Here is a 25,403-nt window from a genome sequence, read left to right on the forward strand (position 1 = left end):
GATATAGTAAATGAATCCTAATAATGTGTGTCAAATGCCAAAATTAATCTGGTTGTACCCACAGAATAGCTGTAACTCAAATACATTCAGCAACAAATATTATTTGGAGAGACAGTTATAGAGAGGGACATTTCTGTCATGTGTATGAATTTACATTCATGGACCCTGTGGGTGGAGCTGAAGCCTGGAAAACTCTGATGCATGCATGTACAGACTAACAACATTTTGAAAAGTCATTTTTCAAATACTGTTCAAAAGGTGATTGCTGCCCATAGAAAAGAGTTGAGATATTAGAATATTAGCGTAGCTATGTTTGGGTAGTACCACATCTATCCCATAACAAAAGACAAGCAGCAAAGTTCATGCTCTTTCTAACTGAGGTCATATTTCATGCAAAAATATGACTTTGCCGCTCCGAGTTTGTAAACATTTAAAAATAGCCTTGCCAATGCAAATGAAGACCACCATTAATTAACTTTATTTTTTTTTACCTTGCCATTTCTCCAAGGAACTTAAGGTGGTGTTCATAGTTCTTCTTCGTGGTCTCTGCATCACACATATGGGCTCTGCGCCCGCGCGGTGACCTCAACCGGAATCTCAAATAGCTAAATATAACATTTTAGGTGGGAACCCTCCTCCAGCGCTACTGCGCATGTGCACGTGGTTCCCGCCCATACCTCAGTTCTTCGTCGTCCGCCATTGTGGTTAGACCACGAAAATCGACCTCCTAGCGTTTTTCCTATAAAACCTCTCATACTTACCTTAGATTAGTACTTTTCTCTCAGTATCTGTCTTCTTTGCTTCTTACTCTTGCTTCTTTTGGGATAGTTAAGAATTTCTTACTTTCGTTTTCGCGGCGATCAGTGGGTCGCTGGGGCCTGCTGGGCCTATGGCAGTAAAAGTTCCTTTTAGGAAATGTGTTAGCTGCCGGGCGAAACTCCCTCTGACTGACAGCCACTCTCTCTGCGTAATCTGCCTTGGTGAGGGCCATAAGGTCGAAACGTGCCACCATTGCATGTCTTTCACAAAGCAGACGCGCAAAAACCGGGCTGATCGGCTGAGAGCCATTTTGTGGGAAAAAGCCCTCAAGGCGACCGACGCTCCTAAACAAAAAGTTATGGAGAAACCTTCGATCACAAAGAAGACCATTACTCTGACACAACAGAGTATCGACGATGACCAGAGCTCTGGCGTACAAACATTCGTCATCTCGGAAATGACCATGGCAGAAAAGAGGATGGATATACCCCTCACGCCTGGTCGCTCTTTGGTGAGTTCTGTGGCTAAAAAGATTTCTAAGAAAGCCCGGACCCCAAAATCTGCTGAACTGCAGAAAAGGAAGAAAAAGAGAAAGGACTCTAATAAGTCTTCCTCGCCACGCAGCTCTTCCATACTGACCGCTACGGTATCGAGCCGCCCAGCATTGGTACCGACCTCGCTACTGAGACCATTGGAATCAATCTCAGAAGGCGAGATCAGGGACTCGACACCGACAAGATCGGTACAGCGGGACGTGCCCTTATGTGAGCAAGCAGCTATAGATCCCGATAGGCAACTGCAACAAAGTATGCCTCCGGTCTCCCCAGTTAGATCTAGATCACCTAGACCTACAGCTTACAGAGAGCGATCCTACTCACCCTGCTCTGATTGGGACAGACAATCAGGTTACGCTGACCCCTATAGACGTCGCCAATGGGGTGACTGGGAATACTACCGCCCGCATTCCTACCTCCCGGCAGACGACTATTATCGATACCGACAACTAGTAGAGAGCCAATTTGCTCAACCTCCACCAGTATCAAGAACTCTCCCGGGCCCCATGGCACCCCCACCACTGACACCCCATCGGTACCGTGAACAGTCAGCGCCACCCACACTGGCATCCCATTGGTACCGTGAACAATCAGCCATGGTACCGAGCATGGCAATCGTGCCTGTACTATCGCCACAGTCAGATGAGGTGGTTCAACCTTTGCCACCATCACCGCAGGGGCAACATCACTCTATGTTGCCTGAAGATGATTATCAGTCGGACTCAATTTCCTCTGTATCACCAACGCCATCTATCCCATCGCCTGATGATGCAGTAAACTCCAAAGACCCTGCTTCTCCGTCCGAGGATATGGGGCATTTTTCTGAGCACATCCTAAGAATGGCTCAATCATTAGGGCTCGTAACCCACTAACCCTCAGAGAGACTAGAAGACCCCATCTATGACGTGCTCCATACCGACACTAATGCACCGGTGGCTATACCATTCCCACCTACCTTGTTGCAGACCGCACAGATGTCCTGGAAAGCACCTTCCTCCACGGCACCAACCTCTAAACGACTTGAGGCGATGTACCGCATCCAAGAAAAGGGGGCTGAATTTCTTTTTCAACACCCGAAGCCAAATTCTTTTGTCGTAGAATCCTCGCAGGGGAAATCACAGAAGATTCACTCTGCACCTGTCGATAAAGAAGGAAGGAAATTAGATTTCCTGGGCCGAAAAATTTATGCATCCACTTCCCTAGGATTACGGGCTGCCACCTACCAGGCAACTATGGCGCGTTACCAGGTTTTTCTCTGGGAGAAAATCGGATCACTCTGTGATTACTTACCTGATGATAAGAGGGAGTTAGCCAGAGTCTTCCAAGCGGAAGCATCAGCCATTGCAAAACAACAACTCAGTACTGCTAGACACCAGACAGACTGTGACTCTAAAGTCATGATGGGCTCTATAGCCTTACGGAGACATGTGTGGCTCAGGTCCGCAGGACTGAGCCATGAGACTAGGACATGCATTGAGAATTTACCCTTCGATGGTGAAGGCCTGTTCAGTTCCAAAACAGACGAAGCGATGGATTCCATCCACAAAGCTCGCACAACAGCGAAAAGAATGGGCTTCTCGGCACCAACCATTCAGTATAGACCAAGACGATGGTCCAGACAACCATTCACCCAACAACAGCGCTTGCAGTATGATAAACAGCCTAGGCAGCAGCAACAACAGTTGCAAAGGAAGCGAAACTACCCTCCTCGGTACCAGCAGACTCGTCGCCAACCAGACTTTGGCAAAAAGCAGCACCTTTGACTGCCCTTACCCATACCCACCACCTTTCAGACACCGACTCCAGCAATTCATCCAACAATGGGAGACTATAACCACGGACTCTTGGGTCCTCACCATCATCCACAAGGGATACAGCATCGAGTTCGACACCCCCCCTTCTTTTTCGGGAATAAAGATAACAGCACCTTCGACTCCGCTCGTCCAAGAGATACAGACTCTCCTCAACAAGGGAGCTATCTCATACCTATTCCCCAGATCAATCAGGGGTTTTATTCCCGCTACTTTACAGTCCTGAAAAAAGACGGAGGTCTTCGACCAATATTAGACCTAAGACAACTCAACACCTTCATCACTCCCAAAAAATTCTGTATGATTACGGTGACATCTGTCCTACAACTACTACAAAAGGGCGTCTGGTTTGCAGTAATAGATCTGAAGGACGCGTACTTCCATATCTCCATCAGGGAGTCAAGTCAACCCTTCCTCCGCTTTTTAGTTGGGGACCAGCCCTTCCAATTCACCGTTCTCCCATTCGGACTCGCATCAGCTCCTCGAGTCTTCACGAAGGTCATGGCGGTGGTCTGCGCATTTCTCAGACAACAAGCCATCTCTGTATACCCTTACATCGACGACTGGCTACTGGTAGCAGAAGACAGCGCTACCCTACAAGGGAACATTGCCATAACCTTGCAGCTCCTCGACAGTCTGGGACTATGGGTAAACATAGAAAAATCTATCCTAACACCCCAAATGAAGATAGACTTCATAGGTGTCACCCTGTCATCGATGGAGGGGAGAGCTTACCTCCCGAAATCGAAAGCTATAACCTTGCGCAAACTGATACTCGATATCAGGGATCGACGCTCCACTACCGCATGGACGATACAGAGACTACTTGGATTGATGTCTGCAACCACTGCAGTCATCAGGTTTGTGAGACTACAAATGAGGATCCTCCAAAATTGGTTCCTCAGGACCTTCGATCTCTGTGCCGATGCACGACGGACTCGACTGTCCCTACCACCCTTGGTATGATCATCCCTCCTGTGGTGGTTACTAGACAAGAACAAGGAGTACCTTTTCACAGCCCTACCCCATCAAGGACGGTCGTTACTGATGCCTCCTTAATAGGATGGGGCGCCCACTGCGAATCTCTCCAGGTTCAGGGCTGGTGGTCCGGATCACAGAAGACCGAGCACATCAACCACCTCGAGCTGCTAGCAGTGGAGAGAGCACTGAAAGCTTTCGCATTGACCCTAGAGGGACGCAACGTACTCATCGCTACAGACAACACCACTGTTGTTTGCTACCTAAACAGACAGGGTGGCACGAGATCTCATCCCCTGACGAGATCAACTCTATGCATCTGGAACTGGTGCATAAGAAAGAACATTTTCTTGACTGTCATTCATGTTGCAGGGAAAAAGAACATTATGGCAGACTTCTTGAGCAGATCCTTCCATACTAAACACGAGTGGGAATTCGATCTCGGGACAAGGCAGGATCTTTTTCGATACTGGGGTTTCCCAGTGATTGATGTCTTCGCTTCAGAAACCAATGCTGTATGTCCCAACTTCTGCAACAGAGCAGGCAGAGGGAGACACTTTTGGGGGGACGCATTCACCAGGATGTGGAGAGGGACACTGCTATACATGTTTCTACCCATTCCACTCCTAACTTGCGTTTTGGCCAAGATACAAACGGACAAATCGGACTGCATTCTGATAGCCCCGTGGTGGCCTCGACAGCCGTGGTTCTCCCATGTTTTACGGCTGTCAAACCACAACTACATACAGCTCCCATTGATACCAACACTACTCACTCGGGATGGAGGCAGGATTCGACATCTAGAACTGTCAACACTGAAAATGACGGCATGGAGGATAACTCCCCACAGCCTAAGCACAGCAACTCACTGACTATCGATGAGATATTGCTAGCATCTCGTAAACCATCGACCAGAAAATCGTACGCTAGCAAATGGAGGAGATTCTCTATTTTTTCCAGAAGCAGAAATCTGCAACCTGACTCTTGCACTATTAGGGATATCTTAGAGTATCTGCTCTCCCTGCACCAACAGGGTCTAAAGTTGTCATTGATAAGGGTCCATCTAGCGTCACACAAGGGCATCGATAACTTCTCACCTTTCACTCACCCGGTAACGAAGAAGTTTTTACGGGGTCTAAAAAACTCGATACCGACAACTAGACACATAGTTCTGGCTTGGAGCCTGTCGGTAGTACTGCATGCTCTGACAAGGAAACCGTTTGAGCCATTGGCCACTACCGACCTAAGACTGCTATCCTTTAAGGTCGCATTCCTTGTAGCAGTAACTTCTGCATGACGTGCAAGTGAGCTTAGGGCTTTGAGAGTTGATCCACCTTACCTAACTTTTCATAGAGATAACGTTGTACTCCGTACTGACATAGCCTTCCTCCCTAAGGTAGTATCAGCTTTTCACACTATGCAGGATATTGTACTGCCGGCTTTCTTTCCTAACCCTACAACCCCAATGGACTGTACGTTGCACCTATTAGATGTCAGAAGAGCTCTTGCCTTCTATAAGGCACGGACTGAGAACTTTAGAAAGACAAAACAACTATTTGTGTGTTATGGGGAACCCCGTAAAGGTCTCTGCCACGACACAGGCTCTGAACACCAGACCTCATGGCTGCCACCACTTATTATGGGGCAACACAGGCTCTGAACAACAGACCTGGCCAAGGCTACTCCCTGCTCAAGCCAAGCACCACCACTTGATACGCCTGAGGCAAAGGATAAAACCCACCTTCCTCTAAACTATGTGGAGAAAGGGGTTTAAAATGGAGAAGGATTTTAATATATATAATAATGCGCTGTGAGTTATATCTGCTTAGGTGAATGATTGTCAGAGTGGGTGCTGAATGTGTAAACTTAAGATGATAAACGCCAAACAGACACGTGGGATTTTTGTGGTAGTTTTAAAACAAACAATCAAAATTTATTTTTAAAAGTTCATAAGCTTTGTTTCAAATAACATTTAAAAACCTTTTTGAAACCTTTCATACAATCCGGTCACTTATTCACATTCGCGCTTTCCTTTTTCTCACACAATCACTCTTGAACTTTCTTTATTATCAGTATTGATTAATATACTTCCACTACGTGCACACCACACTCTAAAGACACCACTCACTACACTGACTCTCAAATTTCCCAGAACTTAAGTACCATAAACACAGAGAGCACTACAGACTCTAACAAGTCTCCCTGAAAAGCTTTCCTGAAAAGAACTCTCAATCCCCTCAGTCATTCCCTTATATATCACTCCTCCCCCCTCCCAAGACATTCTAACTCCGCCCACTCAGGCCAACATTCTAAAAACCACAGACTTACAAACCGCAGACATACATTTGGAATTGACTTGTGGGGTGTAACGCCACAGTCTCCCTATATCTTGTCAATGTCTTTCCCACTGGATAACGCAGACAATCGAGATGGCCTATGATTTATCGAACCTGCAACTGTCTGGCACTGTGACAGCCCACTCCACTAGGTCAATGGCAACCTCGGTGGCTTTTCGTAGGGTCATCCCTCTGCAAGATTTATGCAAGGCAGCAACGTGGTCAACCCCATCCACGTTCATAAAACATAACCTTGATGTTCGGGAAAGACAGGATTGTTCATTTGGAAGAGCAGTCCTGTCTGAAATATTAAGATGACACACCAACCCACCTCCAGGTAGGTCAGCTCATTAATCGCCCATATGTGTGATGCATCGAGACCACGAAGAAGAAATGCAGGTTGCTTACCTGTAACTGTGGTTCTTCGAGTGGTCATCTATGCATTCACACAACCCACCCACCATCCCCTCTTGGTGGTGTATCTGGATATGTTCTCTGACTTATATCGTATTACATTTTTTATATATAGTTTATGGGGCCACAATGTCAGACTCCTGTAAACTGAGGTATAGGCGGGAACCGCGTGCACATGCACAGTAGCGCTGGGGGAGGGTTCCCGCCTAAAACGTTATATTTAGCTACTTGAGGTTCTGGTTCAGGTCTCCGTGCGGGCGCAGAGCCCATATGTGTGAATGCATAGATGACCACTCGAAGAACCACAGTTACAGGTAAGCGTCCTGCATTTCTTCCCCCCACATTCTTATCCATACAACTGTGGTGTGGAATGAGGCAGTGTGATGGATGGATCATATGACACTTATATTGTACCAGCTGCAGTGGTTACTGGTACATTTAATCCAAGCCCAATTTAAAGTGATTGTTTTAACCTTTAAAGCGTTAAATGATTTGGGACCATGTCACTTGAAGGACTGCCTTCACTCATTCCAACCGGCCTGCACTTTAAGATCAGTAAAGGAGACCCTTCTCACTTGCCCACCATTGAGGGCAGTTAAGTCACCATCTTGAGGACCCATCATTATAGGTTTTCAGGAAAGCACTTTAGTCCCATCTATTTTATTTGGCCTTTTCTAGATTGTGTTTTATTGTTCTTGGATTTTAGCTGCAATGGTTTGAGATTTTAGTACCGTCTGGGCTGGATATTTGTTATCATTGCTGATGTTATTAATTTTCTGCTATTTGGTGAAGGATTCTATTAGGTAATCCTAGAGTGGCCAGAAAGTTGATCACCAGTGTTTGGGACTTCAACTACCAGGATTCTTGACAATTAGCTATGCTCACAGGGGCTTCTGGGATTTCAAGACCAAAACATCTGGAGATCTATCTTCCACCCATCCCTGATATAAACCACCTTATGAGGGAATTTTCCGTTACATGTGTCTTAATAATAATAATAATAATAATAATAATAATAATAATAGGTTAGGCTGAGCAATGCTGACTGGTCCAAAGTCACTCATTGAACATTATTTATTTATTTAAAGCATTTGTATCCTGCCCTATATCACAAGGATCTCAGGGTGGTGTATAGATAACATCATACACTATATATACACAGCTAAAAACAAATTTAAACCATGAATCAAGTTAAAACCAGTATATAATTTAAAAGCAATAAAAACAAAACAGTTAAAACAATGTGCAAATTTGGTAAATTTAACCATTAAAGGCTTTGTTAAAAAGCCATGTTTTCACTTGGCGCCGGAATAAAATCAGCGTCGGTGCCAGTCAGGCCTCCAAGGGGAGAGCATTCCACAGTCGGGGTGCCACAACAGAGGAAGCCCTCTCCGACATCATGGCTGAATGTGGATTTGAGCCCGGGTCTCTCCAATCTTAGTCCAACATTGTAACCCAAGCTACCAAAACCTGGAGCCCTCCAGATGTGTTGGGTTGCAACTTCCATCATTTCTCCATCATGTTGGTTAGAATTGATGGGAATTGTAGACCCCTCACACCTGGAGGGTACCCAGTTGGGAAAGGCTGCTCTAATCATTACACCACAGAGTATAGTGGATACTAAATCCATATTTTACTCACATTGTAGGGCGGTGACACTGTGGTTGAGAGTGCATTGTTTACAATGTTGTTCTATTGCTTGGCGGGGCTGACAGAGAGTAGTATAATATGAAGCTCACTGGAGCAGCAGCAGCACTGGAGGGGGGGTAACGGAGGAGAAATAGAATCGGGTTGATAGATGGAATTTTGTCACAAAAACATCTTGTAAGGAATCACTCCAACCCCAGTGCTGCTTCTATAATCAAGCTGGCAACCTCCCATCAGGATTTCCCTAAAGAATTTTTTTATTTTAAAAAACTGAATTCTTTTTGTAGCTGGAGCCTCAGTATCATTAAACTGTGCTTTACAGCAGTGGTTCCCAAACTTTTTCAGGTAACCGCCCCCTTGGTTCCACAAACTCAAGCCCAGTGCCCCCTACCCTACACTATAAAAATCATTATTCAGAATAGCGGTTTTCAACGACCCACTAAGGAAGATAATAACAATAAAATTCAAAACTGTAACAATTAATTGAATATTTATTCAAAATCCAATACATTTCTTAGTTTATTCAATTAAACATAATTGACGAACTTGATCCAGCGATATCATCTTTTCAAAGTCTGATAGACATTTAGCAAGAATATTAGATATCACATTTAGTAACTAGGGTAGAGCACCTCACTATTCTGAAAATTCTTAACACTCCTCTGGATCCTGCTGGGCTGAGCAGTGCCTGGGGCGGAGAAGGTGAGCTGAGAATGAAAAAGGGCCCATGCTGCACGCGGCCCCTTCAAATGGGAAGCACCCGCCACAGGCTTGCTGAGGGAGGGAAAAGAGCAAACGCCTGTTTTGCAGCCAGTGTGGCGGGGCACACCAATTGGTATGTCTCTTCATTAGCATTTTGGTGCTTTTGAAACATTTCAATTCACCGTTAAAAGGACTTTTCTTAAACGTTATTAATACATGTGTGGATTCTTCCCCTATATGGCTTGGGACCAAACTTGGGACATAAAAATGTCACTGGGTTTTAAGATCTTCTGGAGAGGCGCTTCTCAGAAGAAACCACCTCGAGCGTCCCCCTGCCGCCCGTTTGCACCCCCCTGCTGCCTCCTTGCCTCTTAACGCCCCCCCTATGCAATCCCACCTCCCCCAAAGGGGCGGTATTGCCCACTTTGGGAACCACTGCTTTACAGTGTTGCAATAGAAATTATTAGCATCACTATTAGCATCACTTTTTGACACTGATGATTGGTTTTCCAGCCAAAATAGTCCTCACAATAACACACCTAAGGTCACAGCAGAGGTCAACTGAGTTCACTTGCCATCTTTCAGACACTTTCTCAGCACTTAACTCTATTTAGAAGCCTTATATTCCATTATGTTGTATGCAGCCACATACAGATGCACTTTTACTCCAGCAAAGTGCCATGGGTCTATACCAATCAACCCTTAAACTGTGCAGTGTTTCCCTCTTAGCTTTTCCTATCTCTGTGGTGATAAACAGTTTTACTTTTGTCACAGTGTTAGGAATGCAAGGGATTCAAATTGTAGTCTGGAAATGTATGTCCGGCCTTTGTTTCACACACAGCAACTTGCCTTCCTGAGGGCAGAAGTTTGTGGTGCTTATCAATGGTCAACTATTGTTTCACCCCTGCCCAGTATCCTCAAGCAGGTCATGGCGTGGTGTCAGTTTTGAAAGTGTAAACAGAACAGGAAATTTCTCCCAACCCCTGAGAAATCAGAGGAGGTCCTACTGGCCAATCCAAAATGAATGGAATACCGCCATGAAGAACCTCGGTGGCGGGCCTTCTCTGTACTGGCACCCACCCTCTGGAAAACCCTCCCTCATGTAGTTCGGGAGGCAGAATATATAACATCCTTCAAATGCCTCCTGAAAACATAATTTTTCAAACAGGCTTTCCCTGGACTAAAATTTATCTGATTTTATATTGCATCCCTTAACTCTTATCGTTTTAAATTTATTGTATACTTATTGTATTTTATGGTTTTAATTGTGCACTACCCAGAGAGTCTCAGCTATTGGGCAGTATAGAAATGAAATGAAATGAAATAAATAAATAAATAAATAAAGCAGAACAATATTGTCACCAGTGCACCCAACCCAGTTTTGAAGGAAAGGTCATAATGGGGTCCCGTTCTAAAGGAATTTTAATTTCTATTCTCCAGTCTCAGCAACAAGCACAAAGTTTTCAGTTTCATTTCTATTCATTACTGTTTTTTTCACAATAAGCGATTGTAAAACAAACAATTTTGAATTTATAAATAAGAATAGTATAAAGAATTTTTTTAAATATAAAGATTAAGTAATTACATTATATCAATCATCTTTTAATTGTGAGACATTTCATTAGAAAGATTTCCCTAACAACAAAGGGTGCTGTTTTTAGTCCAAATGCTAATCCTAGTTTCATATTTTTTATTATGGAACTTCTTTTCTGATTGGTGCAGCCTTGCCACTGATTTGTGAAACAGTTGTATGTTGTACATCTTCCCTGCCCCCCACTAATATTTATTCCATAGCCCAGAGATATTTTAATAAATCTTTCTGTGTTCCAGCAACTTTTCTAACTGGTTGATAGATTCCAACAGCACTGTTTACTCCCCAGCCTGTCCTGAATGCCATGCTTGAGGGCAATAGTAACCAGAAGGACAAATCAAACTAAAGTTATCTAAGAATTTTGATATGCAATTGCTTACTTCACTATTAGGAATTTCATCTGATAAGCACATCAATTATAGTCACCTCTAAAGATGACATAAATCATGTTACTGATGTCAGGAATCTCTGCATAATAGTTCTCTTTGTACTATTCAGGGCCTGACTGTAACCCATCAAAGTAGTATATGAGCGCCTTCCTGTGGTTTCTTAAATGACCTGAATGGCACCTGCCATGTGTCATAACTCACAGGCTCATACATTTTAGATTCCAATAAGGAGAGACTCACTGAAACCTAAGGGACTGTTGCTACTAACTTTGCTAGAAACAGCCAGGCCTACTGTTTCAAACACAGAAATTTGAATTTAGCCTTAAATTATACATATGCTTTTGCTGAAATTATACATGCATTTTAACCTGTTTCTTCCTGTGGTTTCATTCCTCTCTGTGTAATCCAGAGGGCTTGGTTTCATTTGTACAGCACCAGACACACCTTTTACTAGAGAAATAATAAATAACAATTATTAGGTCTTCATGTACCCCAGTTTATATAATAAAGAATGTTGTGGCACCTTAAAGATAAACAAATGTATTCTGGCTTAAGCCTTTTGGGACACTGTCCACTTCATCAGATACAGTTTGGACTTGGGTTTCTAATGCCTAGCTTTTATATATGAGGAATCCTTGACACAGCTGTAAATTTAAAAATCTTTGTGAAGCTGTGTCTAGAGTTCAAGCATTGAAATTATAATGGCTGCCCTGGTTTGTATGAACACAAATACCCACGCGCGCGCACACACACACACACACACACACATACACACCCCTTGAGGTTACAGTCACTGAAGCCTAGCGAGGTTGCGTGTTTAAAGTCTACTTAATACAAACATGCTAAAAGTGGATAATAGCAACACGGTCTAATGAAGAAAAATGATTCAATTTCATGCTGGTTTGTTGTAATAACTTCTTTACCATTTTCACTCATTACTTTCGATTTGATGTTGATCATGGCGGATCTCGTTTGATGCACTGTTCTCTCTTCTGAACTGATGTGATTTGTGCACATTGTGAAATGTAAGTGAGCCTGACAGGGCTCCCTTTTGGATACACCTGATATATATATATATATATATATATATATATATATATATCTGTTGTTACGAAGGACAGGGTCACAAGATTGACAATATTGGCATGGCTTCATATGAGGTGAAAGGGTTTGGAACCAGTCAATTAGGATTAGAATCAGTACTTCTGTGGGTTTCTATAAAAGGATTAGAGAACAAGTATGAGCCAGAAATGACTGTGTCAAGAAATAAATTGATGATAATATGAATTAGAAAGGGGAAAAAATGACAGAAGAATGGACAAGTTTATTCTAGAGGAGAGTGTAATGACAGGGGGAAAGAGTGAATGTTTTGCAATGTGATGTTTTCATTTTTCACTTTAAATACAGGCCTTTTTGATTTCACCACAGAAGTGTGAATTGGGAAAAAAAAGTCTTGCCCAGGAGATAAATAAAATACTGCCAAGGAGCTAGAGAGAAAAATTATATTACAACAGTCAGATTATGTTAAAAAAAATCACATTGTAAGAAATGGAATAGAATAAGGAAAAATAGCAGTCAATTTGGTTTTTTGAAAACCAAATTTTTAACATTGTCATCATAGCTAGGACTTCGATCATTTTACTTTTTTTCAAATACTTCTGAAAACTTTCTGGCCCTGATCCAGAGCAACCTGTGTCTCAAAATGTAATTTAACAATTATCAATGAAGATCCTACCCTAAACCAAACTTAACAAGAAAAAGCAGAATATATTTAAGGAAGCTTATAAGTAACGGAGGATAAAAATTCAGCTACAATAAAACAAACCTTAATAAAATAACTCATCTAAAATGCAAAGTATTAAAAAAATGTTTGTATTTTTTTTAACAGTACAACTATAAAATTATGTAAAAACAAACATTGGACAGTCCAACGTGTTGCATACATACAGTGACGTTGCTGGTTTCACAATAGACATTTTCTAATACAATTCTAATACAGTAAGCTATATGAATACTTATTGACCTAACCTGAACATGTTTCAACCACTGAGGTCTTTGTCAGTGGGAAGATTTTTTTTTACCATAACTATATCTCAAAGAATAGCAATACATTTTATGAGATTGAATTTTCAAACTAGGACCTGCAAGATAAAAATATAAAAGTTTCAGATACCTGAGGTAGCCTTTATTTATTAAACCAGGCACATAAATATAGAACTGATAAATGTTTTCTTTATCAGTAGGTCCCCACTATATAGCTTATCTTTTTCACCTGCTGTGGTCGATATCTGGATACCCTGATGGGGGAGGGAATGCATCATTGCCTCCTGTTCCTGAGGTGTATAAAAAGATGCAAAATCATACGGAATGAATTGACTAAAAGAAACTTGACCAAAGATAAGTGAACTACAAGCAACCCAAACCAAAGTGTTCTTACCAGAATACTTAGGTTTCTTGTTGAAGCAGCTGTGTGGCAACGCACGGATAAGGTACTATTCTTAAAAAGTCTAAACACTGCAGACTTCAGTACAGTATGTAATCCATAGCTCTGAGGTTATGGCTGTTAAATACCGGCCGTAGCCAAAACCCTGTACAGCTGTGTTATCAGATCATTCTGGAGCAAATAATCACAGTGGTTTACTCCTAATTGGTTCACTTGCAAGGTCCTAAAGTCCAAAGGCTGCATATTTGAAACCATGTGAAGTCCCTTTAAGGGCACGCTCAGGACTGTTATATTTTAAACATATATCAAAATACTCCATCAATTTATAATACAAAACACAGTATATATCTCTACCTATAAAGCGGAAAGTATGTGTGTGTCACAAATGTCCTGAAATGTTTACCCACTTCCACATATGGTACTGCCTTAACACTGTTCACCCAGATAGGTCTTCATTTACATGGTTCAGAAAAAAATCTAAAAACATGAATTTTGGGGGTTTAAGAATTTTTAAACAATTTAATAAAAACCTACAATTCCCAGCATGCCTTGGGTGGGAGGCCAGACTTACTGGCTTTTGGCGGCCATTGTGATTCCTAAAGTTAGTCTCGAACAGTCAACCCAATTCAACATAAAAGGAAACAACCCACATAAATGGGCTGTATCCATTTGCAGTGCCTCCTCCCAGCTGCCATATGTGGTTTTAAAATCATAACTAGATACAACAGTGTGTCTTTGAGAGGCTGAACTCTGGACATGCTCAAAGGCACCCCGTCCTGATATTGCTGTTTTCTCTGAAACTGAGGGAAGCACACAGGCAGCCTTCACCCTTAAGAGGGGGGAAGGAAAAAAGGAAGCGCTCTGCACATGCCCAGAAACAAGCTTGATGAAGGGGGGCAAGTCCCTGGCCCACTCCTGGCCCTTCAGTACAGGCTTCTGATGGAACGCTCCGTGAGTGAGAAATGTAGGCTGAGGCAGTCCCAGCAGGGCTTGGCCAGAGTTGTACACGTCCACTAAGAGCTGCTTACCTCCTCTCCTTGGCGATGCTACTCCTCGATGCTCTATCAAGGAGCAGCATCGGCACCTGAAAATGCCTCTCAGAGGACATGGGCACCTGAGGGCAGCTATCAGTCATTCCTCCACTCACTCTTCTGTTTCAATAGTAAAGTCAGGGTTTTACATAAAAATCATAAACTTTATTCAGTAATTCTTGCAAATGTCTTAGAATGTTGTGGTTTAGTTAAAACAGAAAAAAAAGCAGCATAAAAAAAACTCAAGTTAAAAGGCCTTGGGAAATATATATATATTTTTAAAAAATCACTTGGCACTTAAAAACTATTAATGCAGTCACTAGGCAAGCCTGCCTGAGAAAAAGAAATCCGTAAGCAGGGTACCACAGCTAAGATGGCCTACTCTCCAGTTGTCTCCCACCACACCTCAGTCAATGTTCAAAGATTGGCATATTATTCAGGGACCTAGACTTATGCCTAGATTTTTTTTAACATGTAAAGGGCCTATCAGATTTATACCAGCTATTTCGCTTATTCTCGCATAACCTCTGAAATTTCTTAAAATTAGACTCTTTTAACTCTTGATATTGCTTTTGTAATTCATTATCAAGGCCTAGTATTGGGCAAAAGGCGGGATACAAATAAAAATTAATAATAATAATAATAATAATAATAATAATAATAATAATAATAATTTCTCAGTTCCTTTTTGGATGTTTCTCTTAAAAGGACCATTAGGTCTAAGAAGCATTTTTTCAAAATGGCGTACCATTTTTCTTTATATTTTCATTGTTTGGAAACATCCCTGGTTCTTTCAAGATTCTTAAATCCCTTGGGATTCTTTTGTTTTTATAACAATCCTTCAACACTCCACATGTGTTTCTATCTTCATGGCCTGAGTGCTCATCCATTTAATCCTATCCCAAATGCCCTCAACATATACGACCTCTTTTCAACCAACAAAGTGAAATCTGTTCCTCTGTGTAGCTGAACATACCAATATTTCTTGCCATTGTACCCCACTACCAAGAGGGGTGAGCAACCAAAAACAACAACAATTAAGAGTGAAGGTCTTAATGCGTGAACTGTGTCATTTGAGTTGAAACTGGATATGGAAGTTCTGTTAACCTGTGGTGGTTAATTTATGATGGCTCATTCAAACATACATGTACATCATCAAATGTAAATCATCACTTGATCTTTGAGATCAAGAGATCAGTGAGAATAGAGCACATGAGCCCTGAGACTCAAGACAGTACAGTACACACAACCACATTCACAAGGTATTCCATTTCACCCCATCTACATAGAGCACCAGCCTGTTTTCTGTGTCATCTAGGAACTGTATAGGAGGTAGATCGGTGAATTTCCCCTTGTTTCATGCACAGCGAAATTCTGTGTTTTCAATTATGAAGCAGCTCTTCTGTGCACACAGTGGCCCCAGAACAAGTAGTAAGAAATGTTTCAGCATTTCTGATCTGGCAACTTAAATGTTAGTATTCAGCATGTTCTGGCTACTACAACAATTATACAGAATAACTTTATATTTCTTTTTTCTTACAATGAACATGCGTCTAGTTCACTATGCGTTAGATCCAGCAGTGTTGCTCTGACAACAGAAAGATACTACCTACAGAATGGGACTTTGATGCCCTCCCCTCCCCTCTACAGCTCCTCATGCTCCAGAATAGATTTGGAAGGTACATCAGGGGGAGAAGAGGATGTGGAAATTCCATTCCGCAAGCAGTATCCTTCCACTGGCAGAATGAAGATACTGGATCCAAGCCTATATATGTGGTCAGAAGGCACAGCCAATTGTCATAGAATCATAGAATAGCAGAGTTGGAAGGGGCCTACAAGGCCATCGAGTCCAACCCCCTGCTCAATGCAGGAATCCACCCTAAAGCATACTTGACAGATGGTTGTCCAGCTGACTCTTGAATGCCTCTAGTGTTTAACTCAAGATTAAAGCAGGGTTAGAAATACAAGATTCAGTAAATACAAACCTTGCAAGATATAGTTTGGCAGCACCTTAAAACTAAAAAGTAATGTTACGTATGCTTGTGGGACGGACGCAAGAAATAAGAGACGACACAAGTGCTGGAATTAAACTGGGCCACGTTTATTCAAGATCTGCAAAGGGTTCCCATTGGGCATCCAGCCTGGCCTGTGTTCAGGCCTTACTAAGTGAAGGGGTGAGCTTTCCTGGCCCAGCGGGTGGTGCTCAGTTTCACCGCCCTGCTGTCCATCCCCTTCGTGGGGTAGGGAGACCTTCCCTTGTCACCCCCAACCCATGCCCCCCAGGCTCAAGGTGGGTGAGCGAGGTCGGTCTCAAAGGTGGTCCTTATCCCCCAGCCCGGCCACAAGGCTCAACACCGGGGGCTCTCGGGAGTCACCTATCACTGTAACAGTGCCTTGGAAGCTCGCCATTATATTCCCTCTGGATGCCCATTCCCTACCTGCCATCCTGTCGGTATAGCTCCCTCCGGGTCAGTGTGATTGCGGGGTGCAAGATGCTGAAGTCCCCATGTTTAAGTAGCTCACGGAAGATTTCGCCATTTACACGCCGGCGAGCCCTCTCCATCGGCTTGATCTCGCCCGATCGCCATGCAAACCTGGGTAGTATGCAGGACCAAACTATTGTTACTCCGGGCCAACGTTGCCGAATGATCTTGAAGTCGGCAATCGCCTGCAAAATTAGTGCCTTGCCCTTGAGTAACCCCAGGTCGTTTCCTCCGAGGTGGATGATGAGGACCTGGGGTGGCGCAGCCGCGAATGTGTCATGAAATAGAGTGGGGAGCAGGCGTTCCCACCGCATTCCGCATCTCCCCAACCATTGAATGTTGGCGAACTGGCTGAAGCCCAGCTGTGTTCCAAATGAAGAGGTAGCTGCCCTTCTGCCGGCCCAGAAGACCATGCTGTGGCCGCATATGACAACGCGAGCTGGCGCTCGTCTTCCCCCACAATCTAAAATAGACAGGGTGGTTAGGCATTTGAAATACTGATGTCAGTAAGACATTTTCCTGACGTATGACCGGAACACTACCGATTTCCATCGGCCTATGCTTTGAATCGTTTGCGGTGGGAGCTGTAAACTAGCCGCCGTGGATGCTGCCCCGATCCTGAATGAGTGTGTGCCATAGGACACCTCTTGCAGGCCTAATGCTTGCAATGCTATTTTGGCAATGGTCCAGAATTGATATTTTGTTAGTGGTAATAAGTCGCTATGGCAGAAAAGATAGCCATCCCGATTGCCACGCAAGTTAATGTAAGTCTGTAATCCGTTTACCGGGCAGATGTCAGCAACTGGGGCTCGGTTAAGAGATATTTCCACACCTTTGCCCACCTGGTCTGTCTTAGACCTCCTCAGCCGTAATGTGACCCCATGGTGAAAGAGTGCTAGATCCAGATATTGCAAAGCGTTGTATGAAAGGTCATTTTTTGAACACGCTAGTAACTCGGAGATCCGAAAAGCCCCGAAGAATGCCGTTACCGAAACTGCGTGGAATAATGCTGCCTCGTAAGGCGAATGGCATAAACTGAGCCATTGTAATTTCAGCCCTGCCAATATGTCTGGGGTGATTGGAAGTCGATGATCCTGCGGCTGAGGCGAGGCCTTAGACCAACCCTTTAAAGCCTGCCTGATCCGGAAGTCAGCTGTATTGTCAGGCACGCCATTCATCTTGCCTAAAAATGCCAGAGCGGCTAACTTACCCGATATAGTTCTTGCAGAAAGGCCCTTCCTATGAGACAACACACAGAACTCCAGGATGTGATCCACGGGGATGGGCCATGTTGTTGTTGTTATTATTATTATTATTATTATTATTATTATTATTATTATTATTATTAATTTATATAGCACCATCAATGTACATGGTGCTGTACAGAGTAAAACAGTAAATTGCAAGACCCTGCTGCATAGGCTTACATTAGAGCCAGATGCTTGGATACTCTAAAAGCGTGAAATTCCTTACCTGCGCGCTGGTATGATGCTTTAGTACTCGGAGCTACGGACTGCCATACAGCGCGCTCAACTTCATGCTGCCAATGTCCCATAGGGTTGGGGGCATGGGCTCCGGCTGCTGACGCGCCCATGGTGCCAGGTCCCAGAACCGCAGTACCTGCTGACGCGATAAAGCGTCGGCTATGGAGTTATCTAGGCCAGGAATGTGCCGGGCGCGGAATAGAATGTTATGTCGCAGGCAATGCAAGGCTGTGGCACCCCGGTTGTGGAATGAGCTCCCCAGAGAGGTCCGCCTGGCGCCTACACTGTACTCCTTTCGTTGCCAGCTGAAGACCTTTTTATTCACTCAGTATTTTAACACTTAATTTTAACTTAAATTTAAATTATACTGTTTTAACTCTGTATTTTAATCTTATATCAATTTTGCTGCGTCGTTTTATCCTGGTTGTGCTTTTTATATTGTATTTTGTATTTTTGTTTTAACCTGTTGGTTGTTTTATGATGGTTTTAATTTTTGTGAACCGCCCAGAGAGCTTCGGCTATTGGGCGGTATAAAAATGTAATAAATAAATAAATAAATAAATAATGCACGGACAAGGTTCACGACTCGAGGGTTACGGGATGTTAGCATATTAATAACATGCACAGTTGCTTGATTGTCGCACCAGAAATGGACAACGGAATTTGACAGCTCATTTTGCCAAATATGAGCGGCTACATAAATTGGGAAGAATTCCAAAAATGCTAAATCAGTTGAAATGTTTGACCACTGCCATTCTGTTGGCCATTTCTCGGCGCACCATCTGTCCCCCCAAATTACGCCGAAGCCTAAGGAGCCGGATGCATTGGAATGAATTTGCATTTCAGCTTCTAAGAGCAAATCCTGTCTCCAGAATGAGACGCTGTTAAACTCGGACAGAAATGCTTGCCAAATGTGCAAATCCGCTCGCATCGCCTCTGTTACTCTGACCCTGTGGAAGGGGCGTTTAAGGCCTATCATGGCGTTGCATAATCGACGTGTGAATGCTCTGCCCGGGGCTACGACTCTGCATGCAAAATTAAGGTGGCCCACCACTTCTTGTAACTGTCTTAAGGTAACCTTTTTTGCCTGTGTAATATGGTTTAAACGTTGGCGGAGGGTGTGCAGTTTATCCAGAGGCAACCTGCAACATTGCTTGCTGGAGTCCAATTCAATTCCTAAGAATGTTATGATTGTAGTGGGGCCTTCTGTTTTTTCATGAGCTAAAGGGACACCCAAATGTTCTGTAAGGATGCAAAACTCGTTCATCGAACAAAAAACCATCAAGATAAAGAATAGAGTTCGTAAAACCTGTTCTGATGCAACGCCCACTCGAGAAACGAGCTAAATGTCTCGAATAATGCGCACGAGATTGAGCATCCCATTGGTAAATTTTTATCTACATAATAATGCCCTTGAAAAATCCTAATAAATTAAAATCGTCGGGATGAATCGGGAGGATGCGGAATGCAGACTTAATGTCGGGACCGATTGGAGACGGGCAAAATAGGCCCGGCTTGCAAAGCACAGTCAGGCAACAGTGGCGGTTACTCGTGAGCCGGGCAGAGTGAGGAACGGGACGGGGAGAACTCGTTGGTCGCTTGCGCCGGCTGGGCCTGGCTGCTGCGATGCGCGGCTAAGGGCAAAAGCGGCCCGGCTTGCCAAGCGCGGTCGTAACAGCGGCGGTTACTCGCGAGCCGGGCTGGGCGAGGAACGGGACGACCGCGAACTCGCCAGTGCCGGCTGGGCCTGGCGGTAGTGATGCGCGGCTAAGGGTATTTAGGGAGGAAGAGTCCGGTAGCAAGGTGGGCCCTAGACTCACGAGGTGGGCCGGTAAGCTCGCGCGAGTTGAGGCCGGGGTCTGGGCAGTCAGTTCCCACGGCGACGCGAGCCGCAGGTCGCGGCAAAGGTCCTCGCGGTACCGGGTTGGGCCCTGCTGCTCTTAGGTTCCCCACTCTCACCTCTCCCTTCTCCAAACCTGAGGGCCGAAGCCCGAAGTTGCGGTGAATGAGAAGAGGTGCGGAGAGGAGATAGGCGAAGGAGGCATCGTCGAGGAAGGAGTCCTTCAGCGATGAGGTGACCTCGTGAGCCGCGGAAGCAAGAGGGCTTGGAGGGGTCAGACACCTACATTTAAAAGGCTGAAAACCCCTCCCAGCCCCAGTGGCGGGAAATCCTGCCAATGCAGGATAGCCATGTCTCATCCATGCTCCGCCCACAAAACCCTCCCCATGCCCAGGCTTTGCCGGGCATGACAGAATGTGCCTTTTGTGGATAAGAGACTACTTTGGCAGATATGAACCACTTCACACACATTATGAAGTCAGTTTCTAGCTCACAAAATGTAGGACACAATATCTTCATTCATCTTTAAGGCACCACAGGAACATTACTGTTTTCGCTGCAGCAAATTACCATGGCTGTCCTGGAGAAAGTGTTGTTGTATGACTGTATTGGCTTCTGAGGTTGCAGTTCATCCAGGGAAACCATTCCCAATGAGCACATAACAGATTAATACAGAAATTCTGAAGGAATACTTGGAAAAAATGTTACTTATTTACTCTTGACCCCACTATGGCAAGCAAAGCATCTGATGCAAGTTCTTGCCTATTTTGAAATATGTGCCAATTGCTTCCTCTTAAGTAATCTATTGAAAGTCTTTTTCATCAGTGCTGTGCAGAGGTGTTTCTAGTATCCTTCCACATGCTCATCTGTTTGAAATATTGGTCCCTTACACATGTCTTGAACTTTGTGACTTTTCCATGATGTCTGTCACTACCGTATTGATTTCTCCCTGTTTCTCCTCCTTTAAAGCTGTCAGTAGAGGCCTCTCTGACATGGAAGATTTTGCTTGTTAGCAATTTCTTTGCTTTTCCTGTATGGAGAAGATGTATACAGTTTTATTGAAACAAGCTTTTGAGAGAGTTTAAGTGTTTTTGTAAACAAACAATATAATAATCTTATGATCTATGGCACCTTTCATTTGTACTGTGCAGGATTTAATAAACTGTACCCAATTTAGCTCTCATGTTGATTGGCTGCTTCTGAGAGACAGTTCATAGCTCAGAAAAAGCACTTATTACAGACTTCCCAGGATTGTGCCATTTATAAAAATGCCAGTAGGGGCTGGCATATTCTCTCCCAAGGCAAAAGCTCACTGCATGTGCAAAGCTAGAATATAAGAGAGAAGGGCTCTAGTCAAAATGTCTAAGTCACTGTTTTCCTAAATGGAAAAATCTTGAATATTGCTGACAGGAATGAGTCCCTTTGCTCTAATATCCTGCCCTGATAACTCTACTCCATCAGCCTCACCAGTTGCATATTGGCCAGTTTGCAACTTGGCTGCCTGTTGCTCGTTAGCAAGTTTGTAGCCTGGCTGTCTGGGCAGGCTTTGTATCAAATACTTCTACAGTAAGGTTACCTTCCAAAGTCTGCACTTTGGTGGTGTTTTGCCTCTGGTTCTGTTTGATTCCCTTATGAACCTGTGCCGGGATCTTGGGACTTGTTTGCTATTTCCTGAAACATTTTTGACTATATCTTGGATGCCTGCCTTCTTCCTCAAACCTAGGCTTTAGCTAGACCTACCTTTTATTGCGTGACGGAGGGGTGAAGATCTCGCAATATTTTTATCGTGAGATTCCCCCTCTGGTTATACACGGCGTGCAATGACCTCAGAGGGAGAGGCGTTGCACCCACCATTATTAATTTTTAAAGAGGCAGCAGTGCACAAGCGCTCATGCACAAAAGGTAGGTTTTTGGGGGGACAAACCGCGGCGCCCGGCCACACGTTCTGGGACTAAAGTGTAGGGTGAGATCCTGGGGCAAGGGAGGGATCATCCCTCCTTGATCCCAGGATCCCGTGTGTCATGTGGATGTACAGCAACGATCCCGGGGATTGCTGCGGGATTTCGCCCTGTCTAGTTATGGCCCTAGTCTGCCTGTATCCCTGAATGGTGCAATCTTGTTTGCACATGTCTAGAAACCTGTTTCACTGGCTTTTCTATATGCTAGCTTGATACTCGTTTATTCACCTTGAGTTCAGATATTGTTGACGTTCCCATTAGCATGGATCCTGACCCGGCTAGACCTATTGAATGACTGTGAACTTGAGAGTTAGTTGATGTTTGCTACACCTATCTGTCTAGCCAGAGGACTCAGCCCTTCAAACCCAGTTGCATCCATAACATACTTGGATTTAGGCTTTCCTCTTAAGAAAAAGAAATTCTAAAGCTGGAGAGGGACCAGTAAGAAAAACTCTCTCTATATCTTCACTGTATTAATATTACCCTACTGGTAATGAGAAATTCTTAAATACAACAATGTCCTTTTCTCTTGAAAGATTCAAATAAAATAGAACAGCACAATTAATACATTCATATGGTAAATATTTATAAAATGCTTAATTTAAGTGTACCAGTGCTTTATTTATTAGCTTTATTGCAGTCTTGCAATCAAGTCCACAAAAGCTACTAACATACTTTTTTAAACCTCATCCATACCTAAATTGGTAATTTTTTACCTATTCGTCCAAACTGGTAATTTGTTGCATAGTGGCAGCCTGAAAGGAAAAACATCAACAGCATAGCTCTCTTCCAATTTACAAAAATGTACTCGCTGGTCATCTGGAGATAGTTCTTGCTTGCCATCAACTTCTAGGCAAGTGGGTATACAATTTGGAAGGTTGTTTTATTGTTTCAAAGATTTCTTGACTGCTTTTCAACTTTTTGCTGTTTGTTGTGCTTTGTTGGAGAAGCATAAAAAATAGTTCCCTGAAAGAGCTCTCCCCACGCTTCAGTCTTCTTATAGGTTCAAGGTAAATAAAATTTCAGGATTTTTGTCAGTCTCTGCACATATCCAAAAGAAAACAGCATCTGGGGATAAGTGCAATTTTATAAATGTTGGTTAAACTAACTGTTTTGCAAAGGTTGAGCAAAAGTCTAATGTTCTGATGCAAATTGGACTAAAAAAGCATTTTGCATTTCTGATGTTCCAACATCGCATTCAAAATCCATTGCAGTACTTAGCAGAGAACAAGATTTAGAGCTTGTGTTTATGTGCATGCATGTTTGACAGGTTGTGCACCTGCCTCTTCACTTTTCATGGATCCTCACCAACACCTGAGCCTATTTCTGACATGCATTCCAATAGTGAGTTCAAAACCACCATCAAGGTCAGGTTGTGTTAGTGTGAAGGTCGTCAATACCGGTACATAGGGCCAATGTAGTCCAAGGGGTTAAAAGCATGGAACTATAGATCCAGTATAAATCTCACCTCTGCCATGAATTCACTAGATAATTTTAGGCAAGCTATTCCTTTGCAGCTTTAACCTTCCACTCACTTCTGTCATATAGAGATAATACTAATATGCCTTATATGATTATTTTAAGGATTACTGACCACTCTAAAATTCTATAAATGCTAAGTATTTATATTATTCTTTTATTAAGATAACTTTATTTTTGCACTGTGGGTCTCAAGCAAAGGTAAAATTCTACTGACCAGTTTACTTTGCAAACTGTTTAAAAAGTGAATACATTGGTAGGTCTGCGTAGCTCCAGAACAAGGCTTTTCAGGATTATAATTTCTTTTAGGCTACTTCTTATTCAGCAAAAAAATTTCTTGTTTCGGGTTTATTGGACTCCACAACACCTTTTCAATAAGGGTCTGTCTAACTCACAGAACTGTTGGAGATGTAATGCACCTAATGCTTCTGTAATTCATATGTTTTGGCAATGCACAGAAGTTTTGCCTTTTTGGGAGGAGGTTATGAAATAATCTTTAATATGGAATGTTGTGCAATGCATGTCCTCCTAAACTACCTACCAGTTCTTGGAAGTTAACACATGGTCAGAGCAGATGGATCTTCAGAGCCCTTATGACACCTAAAAGACTTATACTATCACGTTGGAAGGACAAATGCTCATCTCCCATAATGCAATGGATTGAGAATTTACCAACATTTGATGAACAGGTGTTAGATAGGTGCGACTTGTGAGTGAATACAGTTATCCAAACCAGTATCAGTTATCCAAAACTTTAAGTCCTTATCCTCATGTCCCAGGTCCCAAAAGTGCTTTACCAGAGGATACAAATCATGAGAAACAATAACTTGTCAATTAAATAAGGAATGTATCTTTTTAAAAAAAAATAGCACAATTTTTGCTATATATTTTATATATAGTTAAAGTGTATCCTCCTAGGTAGTGTAAAGTATTTAGTTGATTTATGTTTTAAACATTTTTTAATGATTTTATCAAGCAATTAGTACACACTTTTCTTTAAGAATTATGGAATACAAATCTGTGGTCTAAATTAGTCTTTTCTCTTGAGTAATTTAAATTGCCTTGATTTCTTTCTGGGTTGGTATGTCAGCTGGTCTAGGGTAGGGTGGATTATTGAAACACAACTTTTTAACTAGGTTTGGTACATCATCATCATTATTATTATTATTATTATTATTATTATTAAAACATATACAGTTAAAACCTATAAATAGAAATATACAAAAGTTATAATTCAATACATTTCAATATTAAAACATTTAAAATACATAAACATTTTCAGAGTCCTAGGCATAGGCAGAGGTCAGGATTATTCGCCAAAGGCCTGCCGGAACAAAAAAGTTTTTGCCTGCCTCCAAAAGCCCATCAACGAGGGAGCCAGTCTAGCTTCCCCGGGAAGAGAGTTCCAGAGCACTAGAGTAGCCACCTGTAAGGATACTGTTTCTGTCACACTGCACCTTGTATCACACTCTAATCTGAATAACATCTACTAACTAATCTGTTC

The 25,403-nt window shown here is 43.0% G+C and overlaps 1 protein-coding gene across 2 annotated transcripts in view; it reads left to right on the forward strand.

The window, feature by feature from the left end:
- PAX5 (paired box 5) overlaps positions 1-25,403 on the forward strand; it is a 291,002-nt gene that overhangs the window by 265,150 nt on the left and 449 nt on the right. The window lies entirely within an intron of this gene.

This window comes from Elgaria multicarinata, chromosome 6 (genome assembly GCF_023053635.1).
Source record: "Elgaria multicarinata webbii isolate HBS135686 ecotype San Diego chromosome 6, rElgMul1.1.pri, whole genome shotgun sequence".
In the NCBI taxonomy this organism is placed as follows: Eukaryota; Metazoa; Chordata; class Lepidosauria; order Squamata; family Anguidae; genus Elgaria; species Elgaria multicarinata.